The sequence below is a fragment of the Episyrphus balteatus genome, chromosome 3 (assembly GCF_945859705.1).
Source record: "Episyrphus balteatus chromosome 3, idEpiBalt1.1, whole genome shotgun sequence".
In the NCBI taxonomy this organism is placed as follows: domain Eukaryota; kingdom Metazoa; phylum Arthropoda; class Insecta; order Diptera; family Syrphidae; genus Episyrphus; species Episyrphus balteatus.
The window spans coordinates 113,576,644-113,584,548 of record NC_079136.1 but is presented as its reverse complement, the minus strand read 5'-3'; the positions used below and the strand labels follow the sequence as shown (position 1 = coordinate 113,584,548).

The 7,905-nt window shown below is 31.9% G+C and overlaps 1 protein-coding gene across 9 annotated transcripts in view; it reads left to right on the top strand.

Annotated features, from left to right (window-relative positions):
- Window positions 1-827: 827 nt before the first annotated feature.
- LOC129916500 (tyrosine-protein phosphatase Lar) overlaps window positions 828-7,905 on the top strand; it is a 664,315-nt gene continuing 657,237 nt past the window's right edge. For 8 of the 9 annotated variants that reach the window (XM_055996494.1, XM_055996492.1, XM_055996499.1 and 5 more), the window contains exon 1: window positions 828-2,341. The gene's annotated coding sequence lies outside the window, so the exon portion shown is untranslated. Of the gene's footprint in view, window positions 2,486-7,905 lie in introns of all 9 variants that reach the window. The other variant, XM_055996493.1, reaches the window with a different exon arrangement.

Here is a 7,905-nt window from a genome sequence, read left to right as displayed (position 1 = left end):
ACAAAAGAAAAAAATGAGAAAACTTAAGATTTGTAGTCACGGCACATGAAAAACCGTCACAGGGTGACCATTTTTTCGACATTTTTTCAAATGCCCATAACTCCCAAAATATATGGCTGCGATTTTTTTTATTATTTTTCTAATAACTGTCACCACCTACCCTATCTACCATTTTCATTTCGACGTTAACTTTTGGGACACCCTGTATGTATGTATTTGTATATACAAATACATGCTAATAAATGAATTCATCAAAATTAAAGTAAAGATTTCCTTGAATCCTCAGTGAATATGCTTACATTGACGAATATTATGCCTTTAACTTAGAACTAAATTTTAAATAAACACAAAATGACCACATAACATATAAGTTGGAAAAAATGTTACACATACGCCACCGAATACCTTAAAAAAAAAAAAAAAAAAAAACAAATGCCAATAAAGAGTTACGTGTTTTAAAATATGCAAATCTATAATTCAAATGGAATTTAAATTCAACTTTTCATATCAAAGAAAACATATAGGTACTTTATTATTCTTGCTTTAATGTTGTCTTTTATTAAAATGGCAACCCTTCACTACACTTTTAATACTTTCCTGTTAGCTTAAGCACAATGAAAATATCCTTTTTGTTGATACGAAAGCTCTCTCTATTTCTCGACACGTTCTCTCTCTCGTGAAAATCGAAAATTTCCTCGTAGCCATTTTCCTTCTTCCAATCTTATTCCCTATCTCTCTCACATCGAAAAAAATACCACAGTTCATATCCTTCCAGGATATGAAAAATTCGACAAATTTTCGTATGCCATTGTCAGTCCTTTGGAAAACCTTCTCTCTCTCGCAAGTGTGTTGTCGAGAAGATTATACCGTTTTTCTTTTCTTGTCTTGTTAACGGTTTCTGGGTGTTTTCTTTTAACCATCAATATAATATTATATCAATCCTGTGACAGGATATTTAAAATCATCATCATCACGCTAAAGAATATCCTTTGAATTCTATCTCAAAACTAAATTATAAATTTCGAGAGATAGATTTTGCATCTTCGACATCACCGGTTCCAAAAAAAAATTCTTTCATAGAATTTACCATCACATTGTGAAAAAAAGATTCACAAATACACTCAAAGTGATATTTAATATAAAACCTATACTCGCATAGAAATATTTCTTCTTTTTTTTTTTTGTGGAAAATAAACCAAAAAATAAAAAATTTTACCCCATTTTTTTTGTTGTAGTGTTCGTTTTGTTATTGTTGCTGTTGTTATTGGTGTTTCTTTTTTTAATATTCTTCTCGTGCTCCTTTGTGTGTGGTGTGTAGTAAAGTGCTCACTTGTGATTTCCTGCCGCAGTGAAAAAAGTCTTTAAAAAAATAGAGAAGAAAATCCTTACGTCTGTAAGTGCGTTTATTTGTTCGTCCTTTTATTGTATTATTTCCATCACCCCCTTACCAAGTGGCATTCATGTCGAAATGTTTTTAAAAAAAGTTTAAATAAAAATTAAATAAACCAAGGTGCGACATTCCCGAATAAAGTCAAAAAACGACAAATACCCCCCCAAAAAACAACGCAGTAAAGTCCCTAAAAAAATCCTTTAAATAATAAATTTGATGAAGTGTCTTTTGTCATATCATTGCTCCGCCTGTCGTCGTCCCGCGAGCATAATTTATTAAAGAATCACAAGCCCATTTGTCACAGACAACTCCACCAAAATTCCCCGTAAAAAAATACAAGTAAATTTACTTGGCAAACGCAGGCAGTAGTGAGTGTTGGAAGGATACAAAAATCCTTCAGTCACACCAACTGAATCAAAAATAAAGTAAACCTACCTCCCCAACTACCAACTACAACACGAAAAAAAAAAGTGAGGTTAAGTGAATCAAAAGTGAGGTTTTGTGCGGTTTAATATTAAGAGAGGGTATTTTTTGGAAAATAAAAAAAAAAAAAGTTTTACACTATAATTTGTACTTGCTGCCTTTTCGCTTTGCCATACATACGATACGGTTGATGCAAAGGTTCGGTACTTTCATCCACTTAAAAGTTTAATGGAGTTTACAACTTTGTTGTCCTTGTGACAAAGTTGGGCTTTAACGTATAATTTCTGTATTCTTTTGGTACCTACATGAGTACATCGTACATGTTTTGACTGCTGCTGCTGCTAATACTTAATACACAGTGCAAGCCGGGTGTAATTGACGTAAATAAAATTTAATTAGATTAAACCTAAAACCCTTAAAGGATCTTCACCATTTATCCCTAGGACCATAGAGAGAGAAGGGGCTACACACGAGAAGAAAAATATAAGAAGAACGAACGCACGTCTTCGTCAAGATTTTTGCCATTAGGTAAGTCTTCATCTCTACCGTTGTCATTGTGTTTGTGGGGAGTTTGGTGGGGTTTAAGGGGGTAAGACCCTACTACTTAATATCTCAGAAAAAGGACGAAAGAAAGAGGTTATCCTGAATCAGCGATAAAAACTAAAACTAAAGGTAAGCAGAGCCATTACACGATGCGGTACGTTTTTCTATAAAAATTTTACGAGTACATATGTTGTAAAAAAAGTTTGGTGTAAAAGTCAGTATGTTGCGCGTGTGTGTGTGTAGTTTATTGCGGTCTAAAGGGACTAAACGATTTTTTTGTGTGTTGTTTTTGTTATTTTTTACTACTTTTGGTAACCTTTTATAGGGAAAAGTCATTCTTTTTTTTTTTCTTTTGGTTAACGTACCTTAAGGTTGTGGTGATGACTTTGATCAGAATTTTACCTAAACCACCTGCTATCCTTTGATAACGTGCAATATGGGAGTTTTTCGTATTATTTACGATTTTTTGTATCTTCTTTTACAAGAAGATTTCCTAGTACTTTGTATCCCTTTCTCTCTCTTTCTCTCACTCTATCAATAACTAATCTCTAGTCAATGGAAATATTGAAACAGGTGTATCAGTTCAGTGTGTAGGGGAGGGGGAGGGGGTTGTAGGTGTATCTAATATCTATATTTTGAAATGTGTTACACAAATATTAAAGTACCAACAACACCCTTTCTCCACATATATCGCCTGAAGGGTAGAAAGAGCATCATAAATTCAAAGGGATTACACACAGTAATCCTTCTCTAGTTCTGGATTCTAGTTAGAGAGCTGTAACATTATACCATTTGATGGAACTGTAACTTGAATAACCTACTCTTACGTAGTAGTAGGTAGCATAGCAACAACAATTCTGATTTGTTATTATTATTTTTGTGTGGCAAAGAGAGAGGTAAGTAACAAATGTTGGATTTTCGGGGGATAAAATATATAATAATGCAAATGGTTGACCAATGTAAGGAGTGAGTGTAGTTGTTTTTTTGTTTAAGGTCATAGATAGTATTCAATATGCAACAATAGAGGTTTTAACTTTTACAAGTAAGTACCTTTAATACCTCTACCTACACCTACAATCCTACCTACAACAGTATTTCTATATAAATTGTGATGATTGTTTGAAAAATTGTGGTCAAAAATTGAGGTTTTATATGTTATTATTTGAGATGATTGGTGTTGTTTGATGCTTAGTATGGTAAAGCCTTTTTTGATCCTTTTTTGAGTTTAGAGATTAGGTTTTTGGGGATTTGGGCAAATTGTTTGTGAGAGGAAAATATATTTTGAATATTGAAACATATTTAGGTAAAATTAATCTTTTAGATTGCAATCATAACTGAAATTAGATACATTTTGAGGGTGTTATAGATATTTTATAGATATTTTGCATCCTTCTTTTGTGTATGTTCAAAGTGTTTGGAATTATGTGATTAATTTATTATACAAAATTATATTTCAGAAATCGGAAAGTGTTTTTAATAGGGAAATTACAGTGCAGATTTTAATTTAAGTAGGAAAATGTTAAAATATTCAGAAGGCCCTATGAGAATCATAAAAGGCGTGGTAATACAAGTGTGAGTCTTTTAACCACTCAAATCACCTACTTCTCCCTTTTGCAACTAAGCTCTGTAGAACTTATATAACAATAACTATCTTGAGTAACGTGTTGCAGAAAACTTCCCGGTAATAGCTGGTTTTGGGGATAAGTTTCAAAGTGCTGGCTCAAATTGAGTTACCTAGAAAATTTATAAAATTAATTTTACATTTAAATTACATATATAAAAAATAGGAATCAAATTGTGAAACTATAGAAGTCATTGGGTACTTCATTATCGAAAAATGGTAGAAAATCTATGTACCTATACTATATCTCTGTAAACATAAATATCGTTCTTCAATTGAAAAAAAAAAACAAGATTTCAATGAAATTGAGTTCCAAAAAAAGTTTGCAGATTAATTTGTGTTATTAAGGTGAATTTTTAGAAAAAAATTTAAATTTGTTATCAATTTTTAAATTTATCATCAAATTAGGATAAGGATACGATTTGGATTTGGATAGGAATATCTTAAAAACGGTTAAAGCATTCAATTTAATGCGTTTAAGCCTCTGTGAAGAGCGTTTAAGTCCATCTTGCCAATTTGATAATAATGATTTTTCAGTGAATTAGAAAATTTTGAAAAATAAAAAATTGATGTTATATTTTTTTTTAACTTTGACCTCGAATATCTATGAAATGGTTAGATTAATAAAAAAAATGGTTTATGCGACCTTTTTTTGGAGCAATTTGTTTCCTACAAGAATATTATTTGCCCGTTTGATTATTATAATTTTTCAATTTGTAACAAAATAAATAACAAAAAACGAATTTTCAAAGATATTCTCACACCTTGGACCTCAAATATATTTTAAACGTTTAGATAAACGAAAAAAGTGTTTAAGACCTTTTTTATAGAGCGTTAAATTTCTTACAAGAATATGTAAAGAAATTTGAAATTTTTTTGATATATAAAAAATAATTTTTCTTTTAGTACCTAGCAAAAATAGCGAAGCGGAGGACCTTCCCAATAAGATAAAAAGCTCATATTTGGTGTATTGTATATATGTTTAAGAGGTGTCTAGCAATCGATTTTTCGGAGTATAAAACTAAAAAAACGAATATCGATTTTTTTGACTTACCCTACTGCTATAACCAGACGGTTAGACATACTGACAGACAGACGGACTAACGAGACCAACTTTTTTCATATGCTCTATCATCGTAATATCATGTTCGATTGTTATCTCAACTTTTTTTTAACGAATGAATGAGTTTTTTTATTATTAGCTGCGTTCGTTTGGACGCATTTGTTTACTGCTTTGTACTTAAATTTGTTTTAACTATTACTCCATTGAAAAAGTGTTTCAAAGCAACTTTAAGTACTACGGAGTAGATAAATGCCCCAAAGAAAAGTAACTGTGTACCAATATGTATAATTTTTTTTTTTAAATATGTATTTTAAATTTAAACACAAAATTTAATTCTTAGTTAAATTAAAAAGTAAAATTAAGTAATTTTTAAAACCACTTATTAGTAATATTGACCACTTGTTGAAATACTAGAATAGATAAAACTAACCTTCCAATGTAGTATGTAATAATAGTATATTATGTAACCTTCAAAAGTGGGTCACTGTGTCGTATGCGTACCATTAAAAAAAAGATATTATTGTATGAAAAGGTTGTTTGTTTTCAAAATTTATCTTTTAGTTTAATTTCAACAAATATGTCTCAATAGTACAAGATCCGTAGAAATAGTATGTAATCATCATTAATTTAAACACTTGAGATTACATCGGAGATGATGTTGGTAGTTGCATATGGGTTGACTAAGTAAAACCTTGGACCTATTCAGGGTTGCTTATGTTAAAGAAGATTAAGTTTAGAAAATATCACATCTGTTTATCGATGGAATACGTATATTTTTGGAAAGCTATAAGAAATGTATTTGTTCCAGCTTCTAAATAAAAGGACTTATTTGTTTGAAGATTGTAGCAAGAAAAAAAAATGAAAATTTTATTTTACAAACATATAAATATTAAGTTGCTTGAACAATATAAATAAAGTAGATTCTTTAAACAAGTACAATTTCAACACCCCCACTAGAATCTAATTTATTAGACCCATTAATTTTGAACAATAGGTTGACTTTTCAGTCGGAAGACTCTTTGTCAAACTATCTGCAATCATTTGTGAGGTTTTCAAATATTGAATCTTGACGAGTTGATCGTTGATTACATTTCGGATGAAATGGTGTCTAACATCTATATGCTTAGTCCTAGCATGATAGACCGTAGTCGATGATAGACATATAGCACCCTGATTGTCGCAAAACAGAATTATATTTTGTTCATCATCCGGTAGAAGTTCATTTTGAAGACCATTGAGCCATAATACTTCTTGTATTGCCATACTCATGGCCATATATTCAGCCTCGGTTGTCGATAAGGCTACCGTTGGCTGCTTACGGGAACACCAAGAAATTGCTCCACCTTGCATTTTAAATATATAACCTGTGATCGACTTTCGTTCATCAACATCACCAGCATAATCGGCATCACAGTACCCAGTGATTAAACTTTCGCTTGTTTCTTCTCTTGAATAACACATCTTTAAGTTTGCAGTTCCCTTCAGATAACGCAATACTCTCTTTGCTGCTACCCAATGTGCTTTCCCAGGATTTTGGTTAAAACGGCTTAAATAGTTAACCGCATAACTGATGTCCGGTCGAGAAACTTGTGCGGTGAACAAAAGACTACCTATTAATTCTTGGTATGGCATATTACACATTTCTTGACGTTCGGATTCTGTTTGAGGTGACATCTTCTTCGTTAATTTTTGATTAATGTCCATTGGTGTTGAACATTCGTTGGAATTGCTTAATCCAAACTTATCGATCATTTTCAAAATATATTTTTCTTGATCAATCCAGATTAAACCTTTCTTCTTATCTCTTGTTAACTTTAACCCCAAAAATGAATTCGAAGGTCCAATATCCTTCATATGAAAATTATTCATTAAATTCTCTTTCAATTGATGTTTTAGCTTGGGATGGTTATCCAGAATGAGGAAATCATCAACATAAACAGCAACTATTAAAATTTTCCCATCAACATGTTGAAAATAAATGCATGGATCAAGTTCTGACTGCTTCATTCCAAATTCTTTAAGCACTTTATCCAACTTAAGGTTCCATATTCGAGAAGACTGCTTCAGTCCATAGATTGATTTCTTTAATCGAAGCACTTTCTCTCCCTTCTCGAAACCTTCCGGTTGTTTTATATAAATTTCATCACTTAAGTCGCCTTGTAAGAATGCAGTTATTGCATCCATCTGTTCTATTTCTAAATCTTTTCGAGCTGCCAAAGCAAGTAAGAATTGGATGGACTCATATCTTACAACAGGAGAAAATGTTTCTTCGTAATCTATGCCGTACCGTTGATTACAACCTCTTGCCACAAGTCGAGCTTTGTACCGAATGACTTTCCCATCGACATCTGACTTCGTTTTGAAAACCCATTTGGTACTCAGTATCTTCTTGTCTAGAGGTAAATCAGCTAACTCCCAAGTTTCATTCGCCAATAAAGAAGCATATTCACTATTGATTGCTTCTTTCCAGTTATCTGCTTCTTTGCTTGAAATTGCATCTTTGTAAGTAAGAGGGTCGTTATTACTTTCGTCATTTGCTAGGTATGTAACGCAATCATAAAATTTTGTTGGCTTCCTAACTCTTTCTGATTTTCTAACAGACTTCGACGAAGTTGCAATTTCAGTCAAATCTTCTTGATTAGATTCAAAAACTTCCTCTTCAATTTGGGCAGGTCCGGTTTGTTCTTCCTCTCTATTTTCAGTTTCGGCATTGATATTCAAAAATTCATCGTTGTTGTCGTTTGCTTCTTCTATAGAACTATGATTTTCGCTACCTTTACCTGTCCAAATGGTTGATCTTCCAAGAAAATAATATCGCAACATTTTATGAGCTTCCTCTTCTTAGGATCATACACCCGATAGGCT